Here is a 14,051-nt window from a genome sequence, read left to right on the forward strand (position 1 = left end):
GTGTTGGCACTGATGGCCACTTCAGAATCTTCCAGGACTTTTTCTGAAACCAAAGCCTTGGTAGACATTGAAATATGCTTGGGATCATGGTCCTGCTAGAAGGTCCAATGCTGCTCAAGCTTCAGATTTCTCACAGACACCATGACACTTTCTCCAAGGATTTCCTGACACTTAATTGAGTCATCCTGCCCTCCACACGCTGCATTTTTCCAGTGCCAGAGGGATCAAAGCAACTCCAGAACATCAACAAGCCATTGCCATGCTTCAACTGTTGGCATTATCGTGCCACCGCCATATTTGACTGTAGGCATTATTGAGACACCAATTACTTAACAACAATGTCCCACAATCAAAACTAATTTTGGCACTTAAAATATATAAACAACACATGGGAACCTCAACCTGAATTAACCACCAAGCCCAAAGAAGAAAACCAAATGATACTAAAAAATATTTTTATTTTATTGGCAATCGTTAAAAGATAAAAGGCATGATACATAAAATACCCAAGGGAGACCAGAGTGACACCCAAAATCACATTACATAAATGTGTGCCTGAAATCACAGCAAGATAGAACATTTATCAAAGCATAATGCTTAATGGGATGAGCTTATGATACTACATACAAAGTCATTACCAAATATGCCACGTATGTGAGATGAAAATTAAATATTCAATAGTGCCCTTACAGGGCACACACAATAAATCATCACTACATGCAGCGTTAATCCCAAGTAATAATATTACCTGAAAGCTGGAAGTCACAAGTATATTTAGGCAATAAATCAAATAATGAAGGGTGATTCGATGGTCCCCTCTCGCCCCAATGCACGTTTCACCCTTAGCTTCTTACGGGGGCGCCCCCGGAAGAAGCTAAGGGCGAAACGCGCGTCGGGGCAAGAGGGGAGCACCGAATCACCATTCATTATTTGATTTATTGACTAAATATACTTGTGACTTCCAGCTTTCAGGTAATATTATTTGGGATTAACGCTGCATGTAGTGATGATTTATTGTGTATGCCCTGTAAGGGCACTATTGAATATTCAATTTTCATCTCACATATGTGGCATATTTGGTAATGGCTTTGTATGTAGTATCATAAGCTCATCCCATTAAGCATTATGCTTTGATAAATTTTCTCCTATCTTGCTGTGATTTGAGGCACACATTTATGTAATGTGATTTTGGGTGTTATTCTGGTCTCCCTTGGGTATTTTATGTATCATGCCTTTTATCTTTTAACTATTGGCAATAAGATATTTTCTAGTATCACTTGGTTCTCTTCTTTGGGCTTGGTGGTTAATTCAGGCTGAGGTTCCCATGTGGTATTTATATTATTGAGACACCTCCATTCTTCACTGTAGGTATCACCGAGTCACCACCGTGCTTCACTGTATGCATTATTGAGCCACTGCCATGCTTCTCTGTAGGCAACAACAAACCATTGCCATGCTTCAACTGTAGGCATTATCGAGCCACCTCCATATTTCACTGTAGGCATCACCAAGTCTCCGCTACGGTTTACTTTATATGCTCAATTCTTCCACCTTCAGACGTATACCGCTCATCCAAAAACTTGAAAAGTTCAATTTTTTTTTGTTTGATCACTACACTGAACAGAATCCCAAAACTTCTGTGTCATATTTTATTTATTTATATTTTGAACATATTGGAGATGAGATTTCTTGTGCTTTTAGGTCAGTAGAGATGTATGTCTTAGAATTAGGGCTTGGAGCCCTTCAGCATTCAGTGTTTGCTTCACTGTGCGAATCGAAACCTTAGTGCCTGCTGCCACCAAATCTTGCTACAGATTTTGCACTCATTGGAGGGCTGTTGACCACCTGTCTCATCAGGAATCTGATGGCAGCTGGTGATAGTTTCCTCTTTCTGCCATGTCCACGTGGTGGAGCTAGTGTTCCTTTAACTTTGTACTTGTGAGCTTTGCTTCCAACCGTATCTCTTGGAACGTTCAGTGCCTTTTGATGTGTTTTTCTATTTCCTTGTTTGTACAAGACAATGATTCATTTTTTTTTTATTTTTAGACTAATTTCCTGACAACCCAGGAATGTTTGGGTACTGAAAGACATTGACCATGAGGAGTGAGCCAATATTCCTCATCTGGCTATACGTCACATTTGCAGCAGGTCATAACAGCTGAAGGTGCTCTGCTAAGTTTTAAAGACTCTAACGATATAGTAAGGGTATGTGCACACGTATTCTTGGCCACTGCGGATTTTTCCGCAGCAGATTTGATAAATCTGCAGGGCAAAAACGCTGCGTTTTTGCTGCAGATTTACCGCGGTTTTTCTGCGGTTTTTACTGCGGTTTTACAACTGTGGTTTTCCATAGGGGCAGCTGTAAAACCGCTGTGGAATCCGCAGAAAGAAGTGACATGCTGCGGAATGTAAACCGCTGCGTTTCCACGTGGTTTTTTTTCCGCAGCATGTGCACAGCGTTTTTGGGTTCCCATAGGTTTACATTGAACTGTAACCTCATGGGAAACTGCTGCGGACCCGCAGCTGCAGAAACACTGCGGATCCGCAGCAAAATCCGCATCGTGTGCACATACCCTAAGACTATATGTATAGACAACAATGTTCAAGAGTTCTTGCAAAGACGGACTAATAAATGTATTTTATCAATTCTATTTTTGCTGCAGGCTTTTAACAAAAGAAAAATACCAGTGTACGGAGCAAGGCCACTTCCACTAGTTGGGTTCTGCCTGGGAATATGCATAACTCGCACGTACGCTCCGGTCCCGGCTCAAAAACCAGCAAATCCTCGAACCGCAGTGTGTTGGCTGGGGGGATTCATAAGTCTGCAGTCACACAGAGTGACTGCAGAGTTATTTTAGACTGGACAAACCCTTTAAGGCCTTCATACACATTAAAATAGCGGGGTTGTCCACTACTCAGAAAACCTCTTCCTAATTACTATTTTTTCCCATGCAAAATCAAACTAGCCTATATTCACTGCCCACTTGTTCTGCATATCCCCTCCTCACTAATGACTGACAGCCCTGACCTGAACATTCTCTACAGATGGCGCTCACTCCAGACCAATGAGGGTGGCGGAGACATGCAAAACCTGTCCACAATCTGGTGTGCTGACCCTCTGGTGCACTGACTGATGTGCTGTTAGAGGAGTTTGGAGGAGAACTAGAGCAGCGGTATGGGGCGCTAGCTGGACGTACTGTAAAGGTTGGGTCGAGGGATGGCTTCTTTAGGATAAGTGTGATAGCATGTTTGAAAGCAGAAGGGAATGTAACAGAGGTTACCAATAGGTTGAAAAGATGGGTTAGGGCCGGGGTAAGCGTGGTGAAGAGGTTGTGTGATGGAGAGGAGATGGGATGGGGTCATGTGCACGAGTGGTGAGATATGATTTGGAGAGGAGATTACCAAGTTCTCCTTCAGTGATGGTTGAGTGGATGGTTATGGGTGAGGGGCAGCGGTCTGCTATATGTAGGGATTGTGGTGGATGGATAGTAAAGACTTGTCTTGTTTGGTCAACCTTATTTTTTAAATGTTCGGCAAAGTCTTCTGCAAAAATGAGGGAGGACGAAGGGGGCAGTGGAGGGAGTTAAGTGTTGAATAACTGTCTGGTGTTGTGGGATAAAGAAGATACAAGGATTGTGAAATACCTCTGTTTAGCAGAGGTAAGGGCCCATTTGAATGTGAAAGTTGCTGTTTTGAATATGGTTGTCTTCTTGCGAGTGCGTCTTCTTCCAGCTCTGCTCCGCTACCCTGGACACTTGCCGTAGCATTTTAGTGGGGTTATTATGCCAGGTTTTTGTATTTATTCTTCGCCATGTACGAGACAACCAAGTCAATAGTTGCTGCCAGTGTGGTGTTGTAGAAAATGGAGGCACTGTTTGTGTTGTGGAGTGGCGATATGAAAGACAGTGGTAGAATAGAGTCGGGAAGCGTGAGCATGTCGAGGTGTGTGAGGTTTCTGCTGGGATGTGCTAGTTTCTTAACGTGGGGGGCAAGTGAGGAGGACAGCGATGAGAAAGTGAGTAGATGGTAGTCAGGGGTAGAGATGAGGCTGTGAGATAGAGAGCAGAGGTGGGTGAAGATAAGATCTAATGTACCGTATGTCCGTCTGTGTGGGTGGCTGTAGAGGACCACTTAGTACGACCAAAGGATGAATCAAGGAATGGGGTTAGAGGCTGCAGGCTGTTGGGTGTCAATGGGGATGTTGAAGTCGCCCATGATAATGGTGGAAATGTCAACAGAGAGAAAATGTAGAAGCCAGGTGGAGAATTGGGAGAATTGGTCAATAAAGGCAGTGTCTGGACCCGGGGGGGGGGGGGGGTCGGTGTATTACAGCCACTTGGAGATTCAAGGGAGAGTAGATACGGACAGAGTACACTTCAAAGGAAAAGAGGATGCGGGAGGGTAGTGGTGGGATTGGGTTGAAGGTGCAGTTGTTAGAAAGAAGACTCATTCCTCCACTATGTCTATTGCCAATGCGAGGAGTGTGGGTGAAATGAAGGCCACCGTAACAGCGCAGTGGGGAGACTGTGTCGGAGGGTGTTAACCACGTTTCAGTGAGGCCCAGGAAGGATAGGTTACAAGAGGTAAAGAGGTTGTGAATTGCATGGAGTTTATTGCAGACTTAACAGGCGTTCTAGAGTGCTCCAGAGGAAGGGTTCGGTGGAGTGGCAGGTTAAAGGAATGGGTTTGATGTTGCAGAGATTGAGGTGATTTCTAGTTGGTGGGGAGTGATAGGAGGGACTAGGGTTGAGCGACTTTTGCTTTTTTAGGGTCGAGTTGGGTTTTGTGAAACCCGACCTTCTCGAAAGTCGGATCACGTGAAATCGGCCGATTCTACTGTAAAGTCGGGTTCCGGACCGGAACACGAAACCCAAGTCAATGTGGATTATTTTCTCTCTCTCTCTCTATATCTGCAGCCCAAACGGTAATATGGCTCTATGACACCGCAGAAACCAGGCCGGAACCTATGTCATCACGCTGCCCACACTCCTTAATTGGCTGAAAAAATGGCGGGGAAGGCGTCATACAAAACGCGACTTTGACGCCAAGATCGCCGACCACGTAGCCGATCCCACGCTGGAGTCGGGTCGGGTTTCACGAAACCCGACTTTGCCAAAAGTCGACAACTTTTGAAAATGAACGATCCATTTCGCTCAACCCTAGGAGGGACAATTAATGGGGATTAGAGTTGTGGAGGTGCATGATTAGGGGATATACGGTATATCTCCAGCAGTGAGGAGAAGTAGAGAGAGGGAGAGGAGAAGTAGAGAGAGGGTGGTGAGAAAACCAGAGTGGCAGGCTTGTTTTCGGTTTTAGTAAAAGCGATCTGAGATTAAAGGGAATCTGTCACCTCATTTTTCGCATATAAGCTGCTGCCACCGCCATTAGGGGCTTATCTACAGCATTCTGTAATGCTGTAGATAAGCCCCCGATGTAACCTGAAAGATTAGAAAAACAAGTTAGATTATACTCATCTGGGTGCGGTCCGGGTCTGATGGGCGTCGCAGGTCCGGGTCCAACGCTTCCCATCTTCATGCGATGATGTGCTCTTCCTTGCTTCTGTCACAGCTCATGGGCAGTCGTAATTCTCTGCCCTGTTGAGGGCAGATCGAAGTACTGCAGTGCGCAGGTGCCTGGAAAGCTAAGAGAGGCTCAGCGCCTGCGACCTGAAGTACTTTACTCTTCCCTTAACAGGGCAAATCAGTACGCCTGCGCAGGAGCCGCGACACGAAGCAAGGAAGAGGACGTCATTGGATGAAGATGGGAGGCGCCGGACGCTGACCGCCCGTTGGTGAGTATAATCTAACTTGTTTTCTTATCTTTCAGGTTACATTGGGGGCTTATTTACATCCTTACAGAATGCTGTAGATAATCCCCTAATGGCGGTGGCTGACGCTTATATGCGAAAAATGAGGTGACAGATTCCCTTTAAGGAGCAGGTCTGCAGATGAGGTTAGGTGAGGAGGTAAGCGTGAAGGCGAGATTAAAATGTGTTGTGAGAGTGCTGGGGTTTGGGAATAGCGAAGTAAAGTAAATGAATAGTGGAGCAGAAACTGTAGGGCATAAGTTAGCATGGTGAAAAGTAAGTGTGGGAGAAGAGAAAAGCACAGTTAACATACAGTGGCTCTTACCTTCTGGATAATTTCTGATTTATTTCTGATGTGCACATAAAAGCTGCACACAGAGACCCTTGGTACTTCTACTCTTTCTGAGATTCTCAGTCCAGTGGAGCGGTCCTATCAATGACTGGCAGCTTTCTATGTATAAGAGTTCATAGAGAGATATCCGTCAGTTACTAATAGGACCGCCCAGTGGACTGAAAATCCCAACAAGAGCCGAGGCTTAAATGATTAAACCACAGGTTGTACTAAATCTGTTCTCACAAAACTATGTATTAATCTACTTGGCTCCTCCTGTTTTATAAAATGGTGCCTGCATTTTCATGGTGACAGGTTTTAATTATGCGCATCTTCCAAGTGTCACAGCCAGAAATGTACTCCATTCAGGGACTAGAGTACATTTGTAATGACATTTATACAACCAAGTGGCATAGATTTGTATAGGTGGGCTTGGCCGCACCCTGTCCTCCCACAGCTTTGCCCATTTAATATATTAATTCTGTTCAATATTAGCATATTAATTGTATCACTTAATATTGAGCAGAATTAAGTATGGTGGCATCCCCCTATACACAGTATTAGCCCGAACACCACCCCTAGATATGGTATTAGCCGCCACATAGCCTCCATATATACAGTGTGAGCCCCACGAAGCCTCCGTGTATACAGTGTGAGCCCCACAAAGCCTCCATGTATACAGTGTGAGCCCTACATAGCCTCCATGTATACAGTGTGAGCCCCACATAGCCTCCATGTATACAGTGTGAGCCCCACATAGCCTCCATGTATGCAGTGTGAGCCCCACATAGCCTCCTATATACATAGTTGCCATAGGGAAGGGAGGACTAGATTGTGGAATAAAATATAACCTTTATTGCTAAATTATAAAATAATGTGATTAGATATCCCATAGATGTGGATGGTGGGTAGGGGAGGGCATGGTGCGGCCCGTGGGCCACTATTTCAGCCCTTCAGTTGTCTCCTGCCGGATGCGGCATGCGGGTCGGTGTGCGTTAGGTTTCAGGTTTCTGCGGTAGTGTAATGACACAGCAGGCACATAGGATGCAGTAACGGAACGTAGTCAGAGCAAGGGTTGTCAGGGGATTTAATTCTACAGTGGATACTCCACACAGGGAGAAGTAGAGGGAAATTTTCTGAATACAAATTACTGCAACTTGGAACACGGTAGTAAAACAAGTAACTGAGACTATACGTTCAGAGGAAATAGACTCGTCAATCCAACGCAGTCCTCAGTGTATTCCCTGGGCGCAAACAGCGCCAAGGCAATGGCGCTGTGGAAATTCAGCATTGTCCTGGAGAGGATGGCGTCTTGGGTCCTGTTGTGGGCGATGTTTCCTTGTGGTCCTGATGCCAGCTTTGGATCTGAAAGGAGAAAGAATACACAAGGCAATGTCTCTGTCCTGCACAGCGGTTTCCCCTATGTGGGGTCTGTTTAGAAGCTTAACAGGATAAAGTTCACAATGGCTATGTCCCATACACGGGCCCTTTGTCTCACTGTCAGCGGTGTCAGCACATGGCTCTGATGACAGTCTCTGTTTATCACCCTTCTGGCCTTCAAATCTTACGCCTGCTCTCTCACGATACTCTGCGTTAGGAGCACCTACACTGGCCTCTTGCGCACTGCATGTACCCGCCATAACTGTCAGATTACTCGCACGCTGCAATTCCCTCAGCTTAGCCACGCCCCCTTTTCTCAACTGCCGGGAACAGTCCAGGGTCTTAAGCTTTCCCACCTGCAAAATAGGTGACAGCCCCAACGGTTCCGGACCCATCACAGAGGAAGCACGCCTATCTGGGTTCTTCTCCTTACATTCCCCATCTCTTTGTTCTTGCCATTCCACGGGCGAGAGTTCTTGTAGTATGCGTTGACATTCTTCTAATTTTCGAACAACTTGCTGCCAAACAAAATGATCCTGATCAAATCGGTTGGGGTTTTTTCCTGCTGTCGAACTTTCAGAATGTCATAAACTGGGAATATCAGTTGGTTCTACTTGAGTAGTTGAATCAGGCTGGATCAACGAAGGCGGAGACATGCTCAACTCTGGAAAAACGGCCATTTCAGGAGTTGCAGGAGTCCCAGGGTTTCTGTTCTCCTGGTCCTGCCTGCGGTGGTTCAGGGCATTCCTCCTCTTCACTATCACTAGTGACTGATGGAAGATTCTCAGGGGCATCGTGTTCTTCTTTCTCAGTTCGAGCAGGGTCTCTAGACACGCAGGGACGTAAGATGTTTCGGTGCACAACACGAGTAGGAGCATCTTCGGGCTGAACTTCATAGATGGGCCCTTCAGAATTGACTTGTCGCCGCACACGATACGGTGTTTTTTCCCATCGATGATCTAACTTGTCTCGAGAATGTTTCTCTCTGACCAATACACGATCTCCGGCCAATAGAGCTGTCCTTCATAGAGGAGCAGTCTCTGGATGTTCCAACTCTCGGAACTGGGTCTGCACCAGACAATGTAGTGTCTGCAACTGATGACTGTGCTCTCGGACCCAGGTGGACACCCCCCGTCTGTGGGTAGTCCTCCTCTGGGTCCATCTCCAGCTCAGTAATCTCTTTTCCTGGCCTGCCGAAAAGTAGAGTATAGGGAGTGTATCCTCTGGTGCGATGTACCCGATTGTTGTACACCCACACCAGCTCTGTTACAAATTCCGGCCAAAGGGCCTTACGGTCCTCTTCGAATGTCCTCAACATTTGGATAAGGGTTAAATTGAACCGTTCACACGCTCCATTACCCTGAGGGTGGTAAGGCGTCGTACAAGATTTATCAATTCCATACAAATGGTGTAGCTCTTCCATGACTCGCCCTAAGAAGCAGGTACCTTGGTGTGAGTGAATTCTCTTCGGGCCACCATACACCTGGATGAAATTTTTACAGATGGCATGAGCTGCAGATTCGGCAGTTTGGCCCCGAGTTGGGGTCACGACAGCAAATTTAGTGAAGTGATCCACCATGACTAAACAATGTTCGAACCCTTGATAGGCTGGGCCTATTGTCAAATAGTCAATCATCAATACTTCTAGCGGGGCAGAGGTCACGATAGTTTGTGTGGGGGCCCTCTGTTCCGGAGGTTTGGACAGCTCGCAGTTTCTACAGAGCCAATACACTTCCACCACTGTTTTTAGCAATGGATGGTGCACCAGTTTCTGCAACCACTGAAAGGTCTTTTCCTGACTGAAGTGGGACCCTTTTTCATGTGCCTCTGTGGCCACGTGATATAACAGCATCTCAGGAATCCCTACTTGCCAAGTAACAGACAGGGCCCGTTGCAGCTGGACCTTTCTATACAGCAATCCGTCTCTCAGGTGGAGCCTCTCCCATTGACGTAGAATTTGTTTCGTTCTGGGAGACAGGGTCTCTCTCTCTCCTCCCGCTGGTCAGTTGTTTGCGGGCCACCCACTGCCGAATTCGGGTGATCTCTCCATCTTCCTGCTGAATCCGTACCCACTCATCACGGGGCTGTCCCAGCATACCTTCCTGAGGTTCTGTCCGAGCCTGTTCCCGCGCATCTGCCAATGTCCTGACAGATCCTCAGAACTTAGGAACTTCGTCAGCCTCCAGCTCTTCATCTCGGTTAGGGCCGGGCTGCTTATGTGGAACCCTAGATAACACATCTGCATGGGTATTTTCAACCCCCCCGTTTGTAGACTATTTTGTACTGGTATTTAGCCATTCTAGCCACCCAGCGCTGTACCAGGGCCCCTAACTTCGTGTTCTTCAGGTGAGCCAGTGGGTTGTTGTCAGTGCACACCAGAACCTCCGACCCGGATAGATATTCCACAAACTTCTGTCATGGCCCATACTAGTGCCAACAATTCTAGTTTGAACGAGCTGTAGTTGTCTGGATTCTGTTCAGAGTCATGGAGGGAACGACTCGCATAGGCAATCACCCTCTCTTTCCCATCTTGGACCTGCGACAATACGGCTCTGAGCCCATGTAAGCTCCCATCCATATGGAGAATGAAAGGTTGAGAAAAGTCAGCTTAGGCCAGGACCGGGGCTTCTGTCAGAGCCATTTTCAAGGCTAGGAATGCTCTCTCCTGACGCTCTCCCCACTGAATTTCCTTATATTTTTTTTTTGCTCCTGATGGCACTCCTTTCAACAGTCCTAGCAATGGATTCGCAATGTGAGTGAAGTCTTTAACGAACCGCCGATAATACCTGGTCAGCCCTAAGAAGGCTCGAACATCCTTTACGGTTCTCAGGGTAGGCCAGTCCTGTACAGCCACAATCTTCTCACAGGACGGTCTTATGCCTTCTGCAGAGACCTCATGCCCTAAGTACTCAATCTAAGTGCGGAACAGGCAGCCCATGCTTGTGGAGCCGGCTGATTACTTGCTCAAGACGCTGTAAACGCTCTTCAAACGTGGTGGCAAACACAATTATGTCATCCAGGTAGATGAGAATGGCTTCAAAGTTTAGATCTCCTAAACATCTCTCCATGAGTCGCTGATAAGTACCAGGAGCATAAGCCAATCCGAATGGCATTTTGTTGAACTCGTACAGGCCCATAAGTAGTATGAAGGCCGTCTTCGCTCAGTCGTGTTCTGACATCGGCACTTGCCAGTACCCACTAGCCAGGTCTAGCGTGGAGAAGTATCTTGCGTTCCCCAGAGCGGACAAGGATTCTTCTATATGGGGTAGTGGATATAAATCCCGCACCGTGCAGGCATTAGTTTGCGATAGTCCACACAGAACCGTAGAGTACCATCTTTTTTCCGCACTAGAACGATAGGTGCAGCCCAGAAGATTTGAGTGACGGCTGTGCGGCATCTGAAGCAGGGGGGAAAGGCCTGCCTCCTTGACTGAAGAAAAGGTATTTAGGACAAATTACAAAACTGATTATTTCGGCAGTTACAGCAACCAGAACTAAAAGAGCCACCTTGTCAGAATGCAGCATTACTGCTGCACAAGGTGGCTCTTTTAGTTAAAAACGCCTGGGGGGGTGACAGGTTCCCTTTAAGGCCACAGCGTATTGTCCGCAAATGCATGCAAAAATGCATGCAAACATCTGATAACGCAGCGTTTTTTTATCCGCATCAGCTTACACATGATGGTAAAAAAAACCCGCTGCGTTTACATGCGTTTTTTACATATGTTTGCGCTTTTTATGCACATGCGTTTGATATTTCCAGGAGGGTGTGTCTTTAATGGGCATGTCTAAATCAGTTCCTGGACATGCGCAGTCCGAAGTACGCAAACACATGCGTACGCAAAGACATGTGTACGCATGCGTTCCCATAGACTGCAATGCTTTTTTTTGCCGCGTTGCTAGCGCTAACAATCGCATACGTTTCTAGGCGGCAAATTGACGCCTCTAAAATTACTACATGTAGCGTTTACCGCGCCAAGCCGCAGACGACGAAACGACGCATGCGTCGTCAAACGCGGCAAAACGCAACCAATAGCAGACACATGCGTCCCTAATGTTAAAGATAGGAAAACACAACGCATGCGGAAAATTGCGGTGCAAACGCTGCGGACACAACCGCAAATGTGAAACCGGCCTAACTGGTCTAGTAACACCACGTCAGTCAGTCCTACTCCCAAGCCGTCTTTTCTGACCATGGCAGTGTGAATTTCTTGCAATACGTTCATATACTGTGTCACCGTCTCCTCCTCCTCTCTTTGAACCAGACTAAATAGCCGCTTGCGCAATTCCTCTACATATGTGGAGTCCGCGTGAGTCTTCTCCAGTATTTGCAACACTTTGTCAAGGGTATCCTGTTCCCGGAGGGGCCGCAACATAACTGAATCCCTCGCCTCCCCCTCTAAAGCCATCACGGTGATTTCTGCCTGCAAGGCGGGGACCATAGGGTGTATTCTCATCATTCCTTTTATGCATTCAGTCCAGCTCCATAACATGATGTTATTCCCATTAAATTTCGGAAGATTGTTTCATTGCCCCCAGAGAGATACTGGACCTAGGGCCCTCCCCTGATGCTTGGTCTGCCATGTCCGTACGTGTAGACTGCATCCTGCCGACTGTAAGAAGTGTAAGAACACAGAAGGCACGTAGGATGCAGTAACGGAACGTAGTCAGAGCAAGGGTTAGCAGTGGATTTAATTCTACAGTGGATACTCCACGCAGGGAGAAGTAGAGGGAAATTTTCTGAATACAAATTACTGCAACTTGGAACACGGTAGTAAAACAAGTAACTGAGACAATATGTTCAGAGGAAATAGACGTATCAATCCAACGCAGTCCTCAGTGTATTCCCTGGGTGCAAACAGTGGCGCCAAGGCAATGGCGCTGTGGAAATTCGGCGTTATCCTGGAGAGGATGGCGTCTTGGGTCCTGTTGTGGGCGATTGTTTCCTTGTGGTCCTGATGCCGGATTTGGGTCCGGAAGGAGAAGGAATACACAAGGCAATGTCTCTGTCCTGCACAGCGGTTTCCCCTATGTGGGGTCTGTTTAGAAGCTTAACAGGATAAAGTTCACAATGGGTGGTACGACTCTCCGGTCTGCGTGGTTGCGAGGCTATGTCCCATACACGGGCCCTTTGTCTTACCGTCAAGCCGGCGTCACACTCAGCGTATGAAAATACGGTCTGTTTTTTACGGCCGTAATACGCAGAAATGTTCCCAAAATAGTGTTCCGTAGGCAGGGTGTGTCAGCGTATTTTGCGCATGGCATCCTCCGTATGTAATCCGTATGGCATCCGTACTGCGATATTTTCTCTCAGGCTTGCAAAACCGACATCTAATGGATTTATGGGCTCAAATGTTCGTTAAAACATATATACAGTGTGTATATATATATATATATATATATATATATATATATATATATATATATATATATATATATATATAGTATTTATAATTAATTCAGCGAGAGATAGCACAAAAGCCGCTAATTCAATTGCCGGCTTTTGCTATCCCTTTCACAAACCCGACAGGATATGAGACATGTTTTACATACAGTAAACCATCTCATATCCCTTTTTTTTTTTGCATATTCCACACTACTAATGTTAGTAGTTTGTATGTGCAAAATGTGGGTGCTGTAGCTTGTAAAATAAAGGGTTAAATCGCGGAAAAACTTGGCGTGGGTTCCCGCGCAATTTTCTCCGCCAGAGTGGTAAAGCCAGTGACTAAGAGCAGATATTAAGTGCCAGAATAGGCGCATCTTCCAGATGTGCCTTTTCTGGGGTGGCTGTGGGCAGATGTTTGTAGCCAGGGGGGCCAATAACCATGGACCCTCTCTAGGCTATTAATATCTGCTCTCAGTCACTGGCTTTACCACTCTGGCGGAGAAAATTGCGCGGGAGCCCACGCCAATTTTTTCCGCTATTTAACCCTTTATTTTTCAAGCTACAGCGCCCAAATTTTGCACATACACACTACTAACAGTAGTGTGGAATACAAAAAAAAAAAAAAAAAAGGGATATGAGATGGTTTACTGTATGTAAACCATCTAATATATAATTGCCTAGAATACTACTTCCTGCAATTTGTGCCAACTTCCGTGGCTTTGTCCGGAGCTAATGTCCGGAGATAATGTCCGGAGCTAATGTCCGGAGATAAGTGACGTCACCAGTGTCCTACACCCAGGCAGAGCACAGGGGCCCCAGGCAGCATATGGGGCCCCAGGCAGAGCACAGTGGCCCCAGGCAGAGCACAGGGGCCCCAGGCAGCATATGGGGCCCCAGGCAGAGCACAGTGGTCCCAGGCAGAGCACAGGGGCCCCAGGCAGCCTATGGGGCCCCAGGCAGAGCACAGGGGCCCCAGGCAGCATATGGGGCCCCAGGCAGCATATGGGGCCCCAGGCAGCATATGGGGCCCCAGGCAGCATATGGGGCCCCAGGCAGAGCACAGTGGCCCCAGGCAGCATATGGGGCCCCAGGCAGAGCACAGTGGCCCCAGGCAGAGCACAGGGGCCCCAGGCAGCATATGGGGCCCCAGG

At 47.0% G+C, this 14,051-nt stretch overlaps 1 protein-coding gene across 2 annotated transcripts in view; it reads left to right on the forward strand.

Annotated features, from left to right (window-relative positions):
* Positions 1 to 14,051, forward strand: part of LOC143775358 (protein FAM169B-like) — a 75,439-nt gene that overhangs the window by 4,363 nt on the left and 57,025 nt on the right. The gene's annotated exons all lie outside the window — the stretch shown is intronic.

Source organism: Ranitomeya variabilis, chromosome 5 (genome assembly GCF_051348905.1).
Source record: "Ranitomeya variabilis isolate aRanVar5 chromosome 5, aRanVar5.hap1, whole genome shotgun sequence".
Taxonomy (NCBI): domain Eukaryota; kingdom Metazoa; phylum Chordata; class Amphibia; order Anura; family Dendrobatidae; genus Ranitomeya; species Ranitomeya variabilis.